The sequence below is a fragment of the Rattus norvegicus genome, chromosome 9, assembly GCF_021556685.1.
Source record: "Rattus norvegicus strain SHRSP/BbbUtx chromosome 9, alternate assembly SHRSP_T2T, whole genome shotgun sequence".
In the NCBI taxonomy this organism is placed as follows: domain Eukaryota; kingdom Metazoa; phylum Chordata; class Mammalia; order Rodentia; family Muridae; genus Rattus; species Rattus norvegicus.
Window position 1 is genome coordinate 114090561 of NC_141542.1, and position 18381 is coordinate 114108941.

Genomic DNA, 18381 nt, shown 5'->3' on the forward strand with positions numbered 1-18381 from the left:
GGCCCCCAGCTTACTTTGTGTTCTTTTTTGTAGGTCTCTGAATAAGCTATACACAGGAAACATCACAGTGGTACCTCTGGCTTAGTGATCACAATTTCCTACTTTGTATTGTCGAAAAGTTTCATTTCTCAAAGGGCCTAGATCAGTAGTCCCTTTAGATCAGACTTGGACAGAGTTTTTGAAACTTCATTCAATCATAGAAAGTCAGTGGCCTCTGATTTTGCACATACTACCTAAAATTACTACAGATATTGTGTCTCTACATGAAAATAAACTAACACGCGCACACACACACACACACACACACACACACACACACACACACACTTTTTAGAGATGAATTTTTTGTGCTAACATTTTTCAAAGCGTCTAAGTTGCAGAACCATAATTGTATTTTACTCTCTGAATGTGAGCAGAACTGTTGTGGATATTTTACTTCAGAGGAAATGGGTTCACTATGTAAGGTCATTTATAAGCAAGGAGTCTGGTGGTTAAACAGCAGGGGATGATGCACTAGTGAGAATGATCAACTATAGGGATTAGAGTGAGCTGTCCTTTGACAGAAGAGATGACATACAGGGGATCAGGATGAAATGCACAAACAAGTGCCAGCTGTTAAGTTTGCCCTCAGAGGATCCTCCATTCGCATCAGTGGAAGTGGATCTACAGCTAATGCAGGGTTTGCTACATCAATTAAATAATCTACATAGCCCCTCAGAGGCAAGCCTAGATGCTTGCTTTCTAGGTAGTTCTAGGTCCCGTCAGGTTGTCAATCAAGATCAACCACTACGATGAGTTTCAATTGGAGACTTATTTAATTTATTTAAGTGTAGGCTTATGGTTCTAGAGTGTCTGAGTTCACGGCTACCAAGGTCACAAACATGGCAGCATGCAGGCAGGAATGGCACTGTAGTTCAGAGCTCACAATAATGAGTCACAGACAAAGAGCTAAGTAAGAAAGAACAGGGAGTGGGATATGGTTTGAATGAGAATTACCCAACAGTTTCCTATACTTAAGTGTGTGGTGCTCCAGTTGGAGGACTGTGTAGGAAGTATGAGGCGATGGAGTCTTGTGGGAGGAGGTATGAAGGAGTGTGCTGAGGTCTCCAAAACCATGGGTTGCATTTAGGTAAATAAGGATCTGTATGTCAGAGCAAGAGGCTTGGTCCTGTTGGAACACAGTCTAAACGTCAAAGAGTGAGGTCAGAGACACTTGAGAAATGACATGGAAAAAAGCTCCCTCTTATAGCTTATTTGATTAATACACATTCCACTGAAGGGAATGGGAAACAACCATGGAAAATGTCAGGTTTTCTTTCTGCAGTCATCTTAACGGCAAGGTGCTCTTTTCTGACCAACTTGAGTTAACAGATTTGATTTGTATTGGGTATCCTATCAGTTGATCCCTAGATCTTTCCATCCAACATAATTCATTCCTTCATCTCTGGTCTTAATGAATCATATTAATTATCTGTTCCTTAGATTGTGAGATCATTTTCTGGTAAACCTTTCTTTGGACAAATTTTGTAATTTATTTCATCATTCACTCCCCCTTCCCCCAACCCCGGCTTTTCAGTTTTTTTTTTCAAATTTCCATTTCTACTATAATAAAATTTTGTGAACTAAGTGCATCTCATTGATATTTACAAATTAATTATCCCACACTGGTTCATACGCCATTAAAAATATTTTTGTTGTTGCATTAAAAAGTCCTCTGACAACAAATCGTTAATTTGGTAAATCATCTCAGTTATGACCCTCTGGATAGTGTTTTTGCTCTGAAGGTTTTGGTCATATTTTGCTACTAATTTCTAATTACAATAGTGGTGTTCAAGTTTTCTCTTTTCTTTTTTTCTTTTTCTTTTCCTTTTTTTTTGTGAGATTTCTTGTATACACATCGGAAGCCCTAATCCTGCCAATCATTTCCTCTAATTTGGATTCCAATGTAGGGGCCGTGCATTGTAAATGTATTTACTTCATTCATAGTTCCAGCTTTGCCCTTGGCAGAGAGCTGTCTTTATTTTATGACATGCTGATCTATGAGCTATGTACCTTCTTTGTATGTTGTTGTAAACAGACCTGAGGTGACTGGGAATGTCTCTCTAGTGAATCGGTAGTCTGCTTAGCATTCTGTAGTTTCCAGCACGACAGTGTAAGAGACTCATAAATACCCAACTTGTCTCATCCCTGACTTTCAGGAAATCGCACTCAGCTTTCATTTCTTTCCTCTGCAATGAAAACTTGCAGGTCTGAGTGAGAAGTCTGAAAACAATTTTCGCTGAATGGTGGGGGAATTCTTTGAATTAGTCAGTTGTGGAAAAGGAGTACATCTGGTTGTTTTCTCCTCTTTCCACTTCCGATTAACTTTCATTGGATGCAAAGTTGAATTCCGTTTTTCTCCCTACAGGATATGAAAGATGATTAGAAATCAGCAGTTCCAATCATTTGTGGAAAATGATAGGGCACACATAGCATCTAGGGGAAGGATTTTTTTAAAGCACAGCGATTGATTGTCATAAGCGGTCTGTACTCCTCTGCCCATACAGTCTTATCGACAAAGGCATGGACTCTCTGAGTGGCTATTTCAAATGTAGACATAGGATAAAGAGTTTTATCTTCAAATTTTTACTTGAAACCCCACTGGTTGCTTTTATTTGAATCATTCTCTACCACAAAAATGTACCTATATACTATATTATAAAAATAATATCTTTGGTTTAAGATAAAATTAAAATACACCTTTTATTTTTTTATTAAAGCTTTCTAAGTATCATAAATCATTGATTTATGAGTTTATGGTTATTTATGCTACTTAAATGTATGTTGATGAGGAGGACTTGCCTATTTTGAACTTTGACAAATCTCCAGTGCCTAAAACAGTGCCATATTATCGGGAAATGTTTATTAACTACTCAGAGAAAGGATCTCAAGATGGTAGCATCGATGTCCAACACTCCAATTCTGCTTTTGTTACTGTTCTGGAGAATGTAGTCAGTGCCTGCCGATTGGCAATATTGCTGCTCACATCGCTCTTCTCATAGATTAACACATAGTTTTCAGTTGAACGGTCCCACATAACTGTATGTTTTATGTTATAAACTATCTCAAATTTTTGTGGAATAGAGTGTATGTACCTTAAGATGGGAACTTTGTGCTACTCTCTACTGACAGGCCTGCCTCTGCCATGATGGGCCCTGATGGGCCACGATGGGCATGGACTTTAAACTTCTCAAACTGTAGGTCCCAAATAAACCCTTCTATAAGTTGCTTTCATCATGGTGTCTTTTATGAACAGTAGAAAACTAACATAGTAGTAATAAGAAACAGTCAGTACCATACAGTTGAAGACATGCTTTATTCTTTCCAATAATTATGTAATTTAAGAAATGTCCACAGTAAGACATTTACTCTTATGCATCATTGACAAAAATGTAAATTAGTTTCCTGCATTTGAAATACACCTTTGTAGGATCCAGCAATTATGAAGAGCGTACATCTTTCAATACAGTGATTGCACAAACATAAACAATGTTTACACCCCTACATTGTCATAGGAGTGCATAAATATTTTTGTAACTAATGTGTATCTTACTAGCAAATGAAAGAAGAGAAATCAAGACAATAGTCCCCCAAAAGGTGTTCAAAAATCCAGATGACGACGAATGAACTAAAATGCTTCTGGAACATCAAACAGGAGAGCAGTATAAACATTTTCCAAAAAGGAGTGGTTCTGTATGTTTTGATATACCATTCTCCCAAGACATGTAATTATAAAATAAACAATTTGCAGTGTTTATGTTATAACGTTAAAAGACACCTGTTGACAACAGAATGCATTCTCGAAAAGAGTAGCACTCTCATGGAATGCCAAAAGGGCCAAGTTTCCATTTTAAAATTACTTTAAGAACTAGCTAGTTAGAAATATAAGCTAGTAATAAGTACAAAGATCATTTTCATTTTACTTCCGGTGACCCTATCATTTGATCATCACCACTGTTCAAGCAATAACCCAGTGTGGTGGGTAGTGGCATGGGACAGAGACAGACACACTTCACTTTTAGCTCTGATTGTTGCATACTCTGAGGTTGCTACTACAATATCTTGAACTCTGCGAAATGAAGATAAACATGGACGATGTTCATTGAGGACATTTTTTATTTACATTCCAGTCATTGCTCCCCCTTATTCCCCCCACCCCCAGTTACTCATCCCATTCCTCCTTCTCCTTGCCTCCAAGAGGGTATGCCCCTGGGCATCCCCCTTTCCTGGGGCCTCAAGTCTCTCATGGAATAAACACATCTTCTTTTACTAAGGCCTGACTAGGCAGACTTCTGTTAATTTGTGTCAGGGGCCTTGGACTGACCTGTGGATGCTCCTGGTTGGTGACTCACTCTCTGGAGCTCCCTGGGCTCGGGTTAGTTGAGACTGCTGGTCTACCTATGGATTTTCCTTCAGCTTCTTCAATCCTTCTCCTAATTCAACGATTGGGGTCCCCTACTTCAGTTCAACGGTCAGGTCTAAGTATTCTGTCTCAGTCAGCTGCTGGTAGGCCCTTTCAGAAGGCAGCTATGTATTCACTGATTAGCGGATACTAGCCGTAAAGTACAGAATATCAAGGATACAAACACAGAAGTAAGTGTCACAAACATAAAGGCCCAAGTGAGAATGTTTCAAATCCACTGAGAAGGGAGAAGGGAATAGTCACAGGAGGCAGAGGGAAGGAGGGACTCAGGTGGGAGAGGGAAACATGGAGGGGTACAAGGGAACAGAGTCAGGAATGGTTGGGTAGGGGATAAGAGAGAAGTCAGAGGGCCAAGAGAATGGATGGATATAAGCAGCCTCAGTGGTGGGGGGGAGCTGGTGACCCTCTAGGAAGTACCAGAGACACCAGAGATGAGAGACTCAAAGGACGCAAATGGGGTGACCTCAGTCAAAATACCCAATGTTGGGGAGAGGGAACTCAATGAGATGAGTCCACCTCCAGTAGACAGACAAGACCTCAAGTGGAGGGACAGGGTTACTATTCTGCAGTCAAAATTTCTGACCTGGAACTGTTACTGCCTAAAAGAAATGCGGGGACAAAAATGGAGAAGAGACTTTAGGAAAGGCGATCCAATGATCATCCCAACTTGGGATCCATTTCATCGGAGAACAGTAAGACCTGACACTGTTACTGATGCTATGATGGGCTTACAGAGGGGAGTCTGGCATTGAGGACTTCTTAAAGACTTAAGTATTTCATGTTATATGGACCTTGAATCCTTAAATCCTCAGAACCATGAGAGAAATAATATTATTACTATCTTACAGATGAGCAAACCAAGACAGAAATGAATTCATTAACCTACCCACATTCTATAGCCAAGCACAAACCTTAACATACCAGGAAACTGACTCCATCTCACCCATTAAACTCGTATTCTGTCTCCTTTCTACGAAATAGCTTGACTGTGCTGCAAAAATTCAAAGAACACGTGACTACCACAGTCCTTTACCACGTTGGATATTGACCTCTGGCTGACTGCAAAATAAAATTGGACAAAATTTTTATATGACTACTGAAAAGAACCTGATATTCAGGCAAGTCAATTTTGCTTTCATAACCGATCATCTACATATGTCCCCTCACTTCTCCCTCCCCTGCTTCTTTCCTTCACCACCCCTTCCCCAGACGTGAACTCTAGTTGGAGGCACTGGGAATGGACGAAGGAGTAACACTTGGTGCTCCATTTGAAGCTGAGTCACATGGTGATCCGGTTCTGGAAGCCATGCTACTGTGATAAGGATAGATGCTAAGACCAGAGCATGGTGGCTCCTGCAAATAATCTCATCAGGGAGCAAGCAGCAGAATGATTACTGGGAAAGGTTGGAGGTTCAAGACCAGCATGATATACGTAGTAATTCTATGATGGCTAGGACCTCGTAGAAAATCTTTGTTTAAAAAAAATTAAAAAGAAAGAAAAAAATCGAAGAATATGCTGTCCTGGCGATCAGAAGTAGGGGTAAAAAAGAAAAGCCTTTGTTAAAAACATGCAAATTTAGCATGTACTGATGGTAAACTACAGTTGCTGATAGCATGTAAAATTTCAGTATAACACAAGCTCGTCATGTCTATCAGAACTGAAAGATTAGCAGAGATTTATATACAAAATTTATTAATGAGAAGTCATTGCTTATTGACTGCATAGTCTGAGGGTATTCTATTCTTATTCTAAATCATGGATATATAGTTTTACTTTGGGAATATATATATTCCAAAACTTTTGATTCCAAAACTTTGCCAATTAGCGTGAGGTTGTTTTATAGTGTTTTAAAATTTATTTTTGAAATACTATTAAGATACATTAAGAGTTCTTAATCACGAAGTACAAGGGTGGGTCCACTGGGTTGCTATATCCCATAGGGTTGATGTGAGTATCCTATAGTAGTATTGAACAACAAAGCATATTACTCATTCATACACGAGTAATCAGACAGTGAGATCAAGTCTTCTTACCCAAAAATACCGACTGTAGTTATGTTATTTCAGTTGCTGTCCTATCCAACATTAAAACTTTGGCATATTTTTATATCACTTGGTTAATCTTGCTGTGAGATTGTTTTTACTTTTGTTGTTGTTTTGTTAATTATTTTAATATAACAAGCACAACGGAACACATGTATATATGAACACAGAGGCATCAACACCTTTATGTTTTGTATTTTTCACGTATACTTGTGGATACCTTTGATATTGAACTATCTGCATACTTTTACCAGATACGTCACTTTATTTTTGTTCGTTTAGTTTTTTATTTAAGATACAAAATAACGTTTCAGTTCAACCCTTCATACCATTGTAATTATTATATCTTGCTTACATTTGGCTTCCAAGCCTCTTTGCTTGTCCATTTTACATAGTCTGCCTTCGTATGTATGTGACCTGCAGATTTACATTTCACAAACTAGAACTCCAAAAATGTTGTTTTTCTTTCCCCTATTTACTCTTTCTTGCTTCATTCCACTCAGTCTTTTCTTCATATCTTTCTATGTTCATGTCAAACATACATTAGTTTATGTATCTAATATCTAGGTTCTGTACGTGAGACAAATGTGTGTTTGTATTTTTGAGACCGGCTTTTATTGCTTAACACATGGATTTGCACTTCCCTTAATTTTCCTGCAATGAGATCATACAATCAACATGTGCTGATGAATAGAATTATTATGTACATACACATCATGCATTATTGAATCTAACAATTTGTTGATGGAAATTTGGTTTGCTATTATGAACAATGTTGCCCTAAAAACATGGACACAAAGGTATATCTATGGTACGTCCTTTGGATACAAAATCAAGAGAAATATAATTGGATCGAATGGCAGATTTACTTTAGTTTTTCTAAGTAACTGCTATGCTGATCCCCAGGATCTGCAGTAGCTTCAAATCCCAACCTCAGTTTACACAGAGTTTCACTTTCCCAACATTTTTACCAGAGTTTATTTCCACACCTATGTTTGATGATGGCCATCCTGACTTGGAATGAAATGGAATCTCCATGTAGTTTTAAATTGCATTTCTCTAATGCTGAAGGATTCAGAGAGGAATTTTCCATGCATTTATTATCCACCTGTGTATTTCTAAATTGTCTCCACTCATCTCTTTGCCTAATTTTTGAGTGGGTGTTTTTTTGGTGTCTACATCTCAGAGTTTGTTGAAGATTCTAAATATTGAGATAGATGGTAAACTTTTTCTCCCATTGTGTAGGCTACCTCTACACCTGGTTCATGCTTTTCATTTTATTTATGCAGAAACTTAGTTCTATGCAACCCTCTTTGTAAGCTCATGAGATTACTTCTTGAGCTGTCAGAGACCTTTTCAGGCAGTCCTGGCATTTGCCTTTTCCCCAAGTGTTTGGTTCTAGCACTTTCAGGCTTTCAGTGCTTCAGGCTTAAGTTCATTGACACATTCTAACTGATTTTATAAAAATTAGGATGAGATGGAAGTCTCCCAATTTTCTGAGGAATCTCCAGACTGATTTCCAGAGTGGTTGTACCAGCTTGCAATCCCATAGCAGAGGATGGCCTTGTTGGGCACCAATGGGAGGAGAAGCCCTTGGTCCTGCCAAGGTTTGATCCCCCAGTGTAGGGGAATGTTAGGGTGGGAAGGCAGGAAGGGTGGTGGTTGGGGAGGTGGAAGACTCTTATAGAAGAAGGGGAGGGAGATGGGATAGGGGGGTTATGGATGGAAACCTGGAAAGGGAATAACATTTGAAATGTAAATAAAAAAAATCCAATTAAAAAAAGAGAAATTTAGTCCCCTCTTCTACATGTGAAGTTACTGTTCTAGAACCAGACATTAATTAAACTATCTTTTCTCCAATGTTTGTTGTTAGTTTATTATTTATTTATTTATTTATTTATTTATTTGTTTATTACATTTGTTAAAAATTAGGTAATGGCAGGTGTGTGACTTTTTTGGTGGCTTTTCTACCCCATTTCATTGGTCCACATTCCTGTTTTTGCTTTAGGGCTACATCAGGCTGTTTTGCTACTATGAGTATGTAAGATAATTTGTATCTGTGTAGTATATTTTAAGATTGGGTATTATAACACTTCCAACATTTCTCTTTTTGTCCCAGATTACTTGGCCACTTAGAGTCTTCCGTGTTTCCATATGAACCTTAGGATTATTTTTTCTAGTTATGAGAATGTATCATTGGAATTTTCTCTGGTTATATCGAATCCACGGATCATATTTGGCTACAAAGTTACTCTCAGTAGTTTGTTCCTGCCCATGAGAGTGGAGGAACTTCTCCTATGATACTCCCATGTTAAATTTCTCTCTTCAGTGCTTAGATCTTGTTGTAGAGATTTTAAACTCCCTTGGTTTTGTTATTCCTTGGTATTTTATTTATTTGGTTTTGTTGTTGTTGTTGTTTAACTTCATTTTTGTAGCAAACATTGATCTCTTTTATTTGCCTCTCTTTGTTTTGGAGCCCGGTCTGAATGGATACATTTATTTGTTTGTTTATTTTATGCTACTTTCAATGGGAGTTTTACCCCATGGTTTTTTATTTAGCAAGTTTGTTGCTAGTATATTAAAATTTATTGATGATTGTATGTAGATTTATATCCTCATACTTTACACTGAAAATGTGTATTATATTTAAAGAATTTTCTGGCACCATTTCTAGATAGCTGCCGTATCATGCCATCTCCACTTAGCGAACATTTTAGTTCTTCCTTCCTTATTAACATATATTTTATTCCTCTCTGTCTTGTCTGATTGCTTTAGCTAAGATCAAACACTGGCTTTAATAAGAGAGAAGAGAATCTACATTTTTGTTTCATTCCTGATTTTTAAAAAGAATGTTTTCAGGATGGAAGATATGGGTTAGCAGTTTAGCACACTGAGTCTTTTTCCAAAAGACACACGATTGGTCAATTCCTAGCCTGGGAGGGAAGTTCACAATCTTCTGTAACTTCAGTCTCAGGAGATCTGATGCCCTTTCCTGGTCTTGGTGGCCTGTAGGTATGCATGCAGTACACAGATATACATGGAAGGAAGTACCCATACAAAGAAAGTGTTAAAAATGCATTTTAAAAAGAAACGTTTAAAACATTTACATGTAGAACACATTGGCTTCATGTCAGACATGGAACTGCTTTTGCTGTATATCAAAAGCTCGGAAAAAAAGTTCTGATAACTGCCGTCAAATTACATTTATTCAAGAAGCCTTAATGTCTCCTCCTTGGTTTTCTTCTTTTCTTCAGGGATATTTTCGTGGAGGAATATAGATATATTTTCAAAAAACCTTTTTTGGCATATATTATTTTATGAGTATCGTGTGATTAAGTCTATGTGTTGCTACAAAATATTTATTGATTTGTGTATGTTGAACCAATTTTGAATCCTTAGAATAAAATCATGTCATTCCTGTCTTAATGTATTCAATTGTAAATGCCCAATATTGTTAATATTTAACATCGACTTGGTCTATATCCCTCTGTGTGTGTGTGTCTTTGTGTGTGTGTGTGTTTGTGTGTGTGTGTGTGTGTATGTGTGTGTTTGTGTGTGTGTGTGTGTGTTTGTGTGTGTGTGTATTACTAGGGAGGTGTCTTGCAGTGTCTTTAAATCCAGGAGCTGACAAAAATCTTGATTCTAAACACAATATCTCCTGTCCTGGCTCTAAACAGTTTGAATTTTAAAAGATGGAAACAAATGAATGAAGAAAACAAAGAGAAATACTGTGTAAAACATTTAGTATAGGTCTTGCTTAAAAATTAAAACTAGTGTATGAAACAATTAGCAAACATAGTAATAGTAATGGTAAAAATCTCCTCTCTGGTTGAACATGTTTACCTGAATTTTACTATCAACTGTACTGACCCCATGAAGTGTCAAGAGAACTGACATTCATAGAAGACAAACATCACCCGTAACCTTTAAAGAAACTGCTTTGTGAAATCCCCGAAGGCACAGTGGTTAGAGTGGTATTTGTACATTGCAGTGGGAGACAGTAATACCCCAGCAAGACCCAGAACACTGCAAACAATTGTGGGCTTCAGAGAGCGAAGCGTTTGGAGAGAAACCTGTAAGTAGCGGGTTGTCACCACTTATGTAAAGTGGAATACATTCACGTATTTCTTTTTTTTTTTCCCCCAGATCAGAAGGAGCAATTCCCAAAGTAAATAATAAATCAAATTTGATTTTTTGACTTGATATACACATCTCCCAGGGTATTAGTTTTAAAACTAACATTTTTTACCATTCTCTGCAGAACTGAAGTCCAATTTTATATCTTTGCAAATTTTTTCCATCAGTTTCTTTCTCGCAACAATTACAAGTGCAACATATTTGTAATAAAACTGTCAGCCGCGGTTCACTTCAAAATGTATCAAGGGAGAGTCAGCACTCAGAGGTGGGAAGAATCTGGGAAGGTTTCTCAGAGCAGCAGAGACGAGAAACTCATGGAGCACTCTATGATTAGAAAATAATTTCCCCAAATCACTGCAATGTAAAATCCAACTTTTCCTAATTGCACATTAAATTTTAAGGATCATGTAAAAGTATGGCCTCACTTTTTTTTTATAACCAATGTTGTTGCCCCTTCTCTTTAAAAATTATGTCTGTGCATGTGTATGTGTTTGTATGTGTGTATATGTCTCTCTGTATGTATGCATGTGCATGTAAATGTATGTGGCATGTGTGTGTAGGTGTGTGTACATGTGTGTATGTGCATGTATGTGTGTGTGTTTGTGTGTGTAGGTGTGTGTACATGTGCATATGTTCATGCCTGTGTGTGTGTGTGTATGTATGTGTGAAATATTAAATTACTACATATGAGGGAATATTTGGCTGTTATCTGCTATGCATTTACCATGGACAGTCTTTACTGTGACTCAGGGCTGTTTTGTGTATGGCTTGGTAAGATAACAAATTGATCATCCTTCTTCCTTAAACTATCCTGTATTTTGTACACACTTTTAAACTTTGAATATACTCCACAATAGTATAGTATATTCAAAGTCACTTAAATTAATTTTCCAGTGATTTAAATTTATTTCCCAATTTCTATATTTGCTCACGTTTTAAGATTTTTCATTATTCATACTCAAGCAAGTGATGGTCTCCAACATTAATCTTGTTTAAAACTTTAAATCTAGTGTAAACCAGGTGCTCAGGAGAAACTGTCTGTTAATCTCTGCTGTGCTTAATCAGAATTTTGTGATATAGAAGGAAATAAAATGGACCATTATGATTTTTTTCTACTTATATTGGCACAATATTTTTACTGGGTACTGAGAGTATTGTGGCCAATTTTAGATACAGTAATTCACAAGTACACTCATAATTTGAATTTAAACCAAAGTTTACTTAATAATCATAGATATGAATTTACTGTTTGCTGTTTCTCTTTAGCCTTCTGTTTAAAATTTTCTAGTTATGTCATCTCCTTTTGATAGTTTTTTAGCCTCTTCACAAGTAGAATTCATAGGTTTCAATGGAAGTGGGCATTCAATTGCCAAAGAAATGCAATATCTAGTGTCTAATGATTCTGGAGCTTTTCAAATTTCTCACCTGGAGTTTTGAAAGGTCAAGATCTGGAAAGATAAACTATACCAACCTCATTTTTGTTTTAAGCATGTACGGTAAATTTATTTCATCTGAAGTTTGTTATTTGGCAACACTCTACCATAAGGAATGTTTACCGAGTCATTGTTTTTAGTTTAGTTTGAAATTCTTTGCTTTATATAAATTTATTCTGAAAATATATCAACCTGGAAGGTTTCAAGATTTATCTTTAAGGAGCTGAGCTCTCTATTTGTGGTCTCCATCTGCTGAAAAAGAGAGTTTCCCGAATGAGAGGTTAAGACTACACTTATCAGTGGACAGATTTTTCTAGAGTTTTCTTAGGGATGGTGATGGTTTAGTAAATTAGTGGTTGAAGATTCTCTTCCAAAAAGCATGACTTTATTGAATAGCTAGGTCTCCAGTGCCAGAAATTATTCCTTTCATCATCATCATCATCATCATCATCATCATCATCATCATCATCATCATCACCATCACCATCATCACCATCATCACCATCATCACCACCATCATCACCATCACCATCATCACCACCATCATCACCATCATCATCATCATCACCATCATCACCATCATCACCATCATCACCATCATCATCATCATCATCATCACCATCACCATTATCACCATCATCACCACCACCACCATCATCATCATCATCATCACCATCACCATCATCACCATCATCACCATCATCACCATCATCACCATCATCACCATCATCACCACCATCATCACCATCATCATCATCATCACCATCATCACCACCATCATCACCATCATCATCATCATCACCATCATCACCATCATCACCATCATCACCATCATCATCATCATCATCACCATCATCACCATCATCACCACCACCATTTCTTTTTTCTTTTTTCTTTTTTCTTTTTTCCACTCTAGATTTTATTGCTGTCAGGTTCCACCCTCCGACTGTTCCACATCTCATACCTCTTCCCCGAACCAACCCCCCCCCAATCCACGAGGATGTCTTTACCCCACTCACCCCACCAGACCTCTAAACTTCCTGAGGCCTCCAGTCTCTCGAGGGTTATGTGCATCTTCTCTGACTGAACCCAGACCCGGCAGCCCTCTGCTGTATATGTGTTGGCGGCCTCACCTCCGCTGGTGTACACTGCCTGGTTGGTGATATCCGGGTTTGAGAGATCTCGGGGATCCAGGTTAATTAAGACTGCTGGTCCTCCTACAGGGTCGCCCTCCTCCTCAGCTTCTTCCAGCTTTCTTGTTAAGCAGGTCTTAACTACAGTTGTGGATCTGTTAGCGAGTGCCATGTTTACGTGTGCTACTGCTTAGCGCTTTCTTCCAATGCTGGCCATTAATGTAGCTAAGGGGCATCACAGTTGGGTAGGACTGTTGGTCGTCTCCCCTTCTGGCAGCAGGGGAGAGGGTATTTGCATGGTACTATAAAAGCTAGTCCTCAGGGAAGCGTCATTCAGGTTAGTTCCAGCTCAGGTGTTTCTGGTCTTCTTTCCGAAGTGGGTAGTCTTCAGCAATAAGGCCTTACTCTGCATCTCTGCGGGGGAAATAAGGATAACTGTAATGAGCTATATGTTTTGTGCATCTCTTGGGCAACCCTGGCCAACATCTTAAAAGTGGCTTCTTGTGTCTGGTGTTGGGGTTTTGTTAGGTGTACAAACAATAGGATGTCAATCTATATTAACATCCAGAATGGTATATATAATAGAATTTTTTAGGTACACTGTTCATCATATGATTCATTGTAGCTTCTGCAGACATTCTTTTATTATTATTATTAATTATTGTTAATCCTTTATTGTCATGTTAGTTACCTCTCTCCTGCATTTACCTCCCTTCCACAGCCATTCAATAAAATTCAGACTGTGGAAACCAGTAAAATGTACATCTACAAAACACTTCTGTCCCTAGTGCTCAGGGAACACTGCAGAGGGGGTAGAAAATGTAAGAACTAGAGGATCAAGGAGTCTACTCTGGGATGGTGTCCCCTGGTAATGTCAGACGCTATACCCGAGTTTCAACAGTATTACTGTCCACACAGGAACAGAACAAGGACAGCATGAAGGGACATGCCACATTGGATGGTTGAAAAGCCCACGAGGTCTCACCTCTACACAGAGCACTGTAGACAGGCAAGAAAAATTGGAAATAGGAGAGGTGGCCTTCTCCAGGGAAGGGCACACTGATCAATTGTCCAGTGATAAATGGTTATCTATACAAACTTACCTGTAGGTAAATATTATATAGTCTGAGCAGGTTATATTTAGAAATATGCATGTATTTATACTTATATTGTAGGCATGCAATAAAATCAATGAAAAAAGAGGTTGTGAGTTTGAATGTAAAATTTTGCTTACGTGTGTTAGTATATTCAGTAGGATGTAAGGTGCACATCCCATCATGCATATGTGATGGTCAAAAAACAATTTGCAGGAGGCAGGGCTCTCTTTACACCTTGTGGGGTCTAGGAATGAAACTCACGTTGTTACCCTTGGCTGTAGATGTCTTCACCCCTGGTGCTGCCCCTCCGTCAACTTCATGTACTGGGAATGTGAGCAGAAGAAGCAGGCTGCAATTATATTACATTAATTATATAGAATAGAAATTCTTTTCATATTTTCTAATACTTTAAATGTATCTTCGAACATTTCTATTGAGAGGAAAATGTTTAAAGTTCATAATGTTTGTTCTAGGTTAAAGTTTAAAGTAAACTCACAAATGAGTGAGTATTTATTTATTTATTTATTTATTTATTGAGACAGGTTTTGTTCATGTAGCTTTGGCTGTTCTAGAACTCTCTGTGTTCTAGGCTGGTCTAAAGCTCACAGACATTTGCCTACCTCTGGGGTTACAGGCATGTGCCAGCACTGCCTAGTTTGTATGAATTACTTTTGACAGGGTATTCACTTTACTAAAGGCGGTAAACTACTTTGGAGAAGCTCACCAAATTTGCTTAAAATCTCCACAACTGAAACATTCGGCATGAAAACCAAGCTGTTGCATGCTGGCAAATTCTCCTCCTTGCCAGTGGGCGATAACATTTTGTTCTTACACAAGAGTGACAAAAATCTAATCTTTTTAGATTTCTTGGCAGAACAAATTTTATGCTGTGTTGTACACAGTGGTAGAGATATGTTTCTAAGGTTTCTACAACAAAACCTGGGTTTTAGTTAGGATGTTTTAATTATTTCCTTTATAGAAATTTATACACATAATTTAGGATAAGAGATAGAATTCATAGTCATGATGATAGATCAACTTCATTGTTCACTGTGTCCTCTTTCAGTGTGAGAATCTTAATTTTTTTCATGGTTGTAATCTTTGGTATATCTACCCAAGTGTACTTCATGCTGTCTGTCCCATTGTAATAATTCTATAGATTATAAATAGCAGTGAGTTTCTCCTGAGAAAAGAAAAAGAAGGACTGAGTCACAAGGAATCTGGTTGGCCCAAATTATATTAGAAAATTAATATTCCTAATTCTGTTTTCTCATGCCTCTTTGATCTCATTTTGTATTTCATATTCTACTTGTAGTCACTGAATTTTGCTTTGTTTTGTGCAATATGAAGGGCTTTGTTGCCGAGATGAAGCATATTGCTGAAATAAATATTTTTGAATAGAGAACCAGCAGCAACATATATTAGATATTTAGCAAAACAGCCTAAAGACTATGATTTGCTTATGAATAAGAATATACATCCATGTACATCTGAGATGTCCGTTAGTAAACATTGACTTCTCAAAGTCTGAGGAGCTTTGGATCTGATCTACACTTTTGATTGTCTGTATTTCTGGACCGGTCTGGGTGAGCTGCTTTGCGGTAACCAAGTGACTTAACTCTGCCTCTGTTTGCCTTAACTCTGCATCAAGAGAATGGGTGTGTAGAGGCTGACCATTCTCAGATCCTGTGGAAAAGCTGAGGTGAGACATGAATCACAGAGGTATCTATAAGAAGGAAATGGAAAATAACTTTGAGATATCCAGTCACACCTAGTGTAATGGAAGCATGCACTCGTGCGCATGCGCATTCGCACACTAGTACACAGACTCGTCTTTCTCATAGGGTGCAACAGCCAGATATTATTCTGGTCACATGTTAAACTGAAGAGTACTTTCAGAGAAAGGCTCAGCTAATAATGCTCAAATGCTCTATAAATATTCACAGTGGTCTGCAAGCCGGATGCTGATACATTTTGACTTGCAGTTTATTCCCCCTGTGGCTCTTTTCTATGCAAAGGAAGAGCTCTTTGACTGAATAGACAAGATCAGCGTGATTCAGGTCGTGTGGGGGATGCATTTCTGATGGCTACTGCTTTGAAAATAAAACATTTTAATTTAGGAAATTACTTTTGTTTAAATAATTCCTGTTTTTAAAAGATTGTTAAAATTTATTTTATGCACGTGAGCACGCCGTTTCTGTCCGAGGACACACCAGAAGAGGGCATTGGATCTCATTACAGATGGTTGTGAGTCACCATGTGGTTGCTGGGAATTGAAATCAGGACCTCAGGAAGGGCAGACAGTGCTCTTAACCGCTGAGCCATCTCTCCAGCCCTTAATTTAGAAAATTCTTAACCATTTGGTAGTTTAGTTCAGCATGGCTTCACATTTGTAATAATCGTGTGTGTATTTGCATAGTAGATCTTATATTTAAGAAAAGAATTCAGACTCAGAATTTATTAAGCTTTTTATTTTTTGACTGACACAAACATTGAGCATATTTTAGAAAAGCTTGCATGTATTTATGTAGAAGAGTCCCACGACAGGCGTGACTTCTTGAGGGTGAGAAATAATTTAGAAAGTTCACAAAATTAGAGTAAATCCATGCAAACGACAAATACTGCTAAAAGAACATGCACCCAACTCTAGCGCGTTCGAAATGTTTTCACAGCGTTTTCTCCCAGATAATTATGTTTATCTTTTCAGTTGTCAGCACCAGGGAGAACCTGGTAGTTGATACATAGTTTGTATCAGCCAGAGTTCACTGTAAAGAATCTGCAGCTCCGTGCAGACGGAGAGTGATAGCAAGTTGCCAAGTTGACAGAGAATACGGCCGATGAGGCATTGTCCAGGCAATAAGAAGGATTCTGAGGCTAAAGTGCAAAGGATGACGTTGCGGGTTAAATTAGAAACTTGTGGAAGAGTCGCCACTCTAAAGTTGAGGTGCAGACCTTGCTAAGACGGGGCAGCATTGCCTGATGACAGAGAACTTATTGTAAGTCTGTGTGGGCAGAACTTTCTCAAATCAGGTCTGGAGGTGCTGGAGAAAGATGTTCACTATAAAGGGTCTCTCCAGAGACCTTCAACTGTATCTGAGATGGGAGAGTAGGGAAATTGTAGGCACCTGGTACCATCTTGTTTTGTACCTTCCTTTATTCCTGTGATACTTTTGCCCCAGTGCTACCTGCAAAACTATCATTACTTATTTAGAAAAGAAATAAGAAACAAAAAGAAAGAAAAAAAAATACATAGAGGACTCACCTCCTTTTTTACATGTTTGGAACTGAAGAATAATAAGACAACAAGTAACACAGCCTTGTTAAAACTTTTTGGGGTTGGGGATTTAGCTCAGTGGTAGAGCACTTGCCTAGCAAGCGCAAGACCCTGGGTTCGGTCCTCAGCTCCGAAAAAAAGAAAAAAGAAAAAAAAAACAACTTTTTTACAGCTTTTCATTACCAAGTTACTAATTTCCAAGGTTTCTACCTGTGGTATTAAACACGGATGTGGCATCTAGGTGATTGCCTTGAAAAGTTTTAAATTACTATTGTTATATTTCAGTGCACACTTACTGGAAGCCATAAGTTGGTTATGTGAAAATACTATGCTGTTTTTATTTCATTTTACACTTATTATTACTCATTAATAGCATATGTCCACTGTGAAAGTGACAATTTATTGCTATTATTTTGTTCAAGTATGGCAAATATTAAAATAAACAGTGAAAATTCAAATTAGCATAAAATTATATTCAAGATAAATTAATTGTTCCCAGAATATAAAGGAAGTTCATCAAGATAATTAAATTATATTAGCAAATTTACCACCATTAAAGTTAAGTAATTTTTGATACAGTTACTTTCAAAGAATTCTGACATTTTTTATTATGGATAAAGTAGATTCTTACATTATAATCATACCACTAACTCAAAGTGAAGCTCATACAGCATATTACCTTAATAACCATACTTTTTCTACCATTGTTAAATGATCACCTTGCCCTTTGATATTGGTACAACTAAAAAGAGAGTCTGGAGTGGTTGCTCTCAACCTATTACCATTCAAAAGGAACAATTTT

General features: G+C 37.7%; 1 long non-coding RNA gene across 1 annotated transcript in view; it reads left to right on the forward strand.

Moving 5' to 3' along the window:
- LOC148003868 (uncharacterized) overlaps positions 1-18381 on the forward strand; it is a 71667-nt gene that overhangs the window by 8574 nt on the left and 44712 nt on the right. Inside the window, exon 2 of the long non-coding RNA XR_015629765.1 lies at positions 5444-5580. This is a non-coding gene — a long non-coding RNA (uncharacterized LOC148003868). The remainder of the gene's footprint in view (positions 1-5443; positions 5581-18381) is intronic.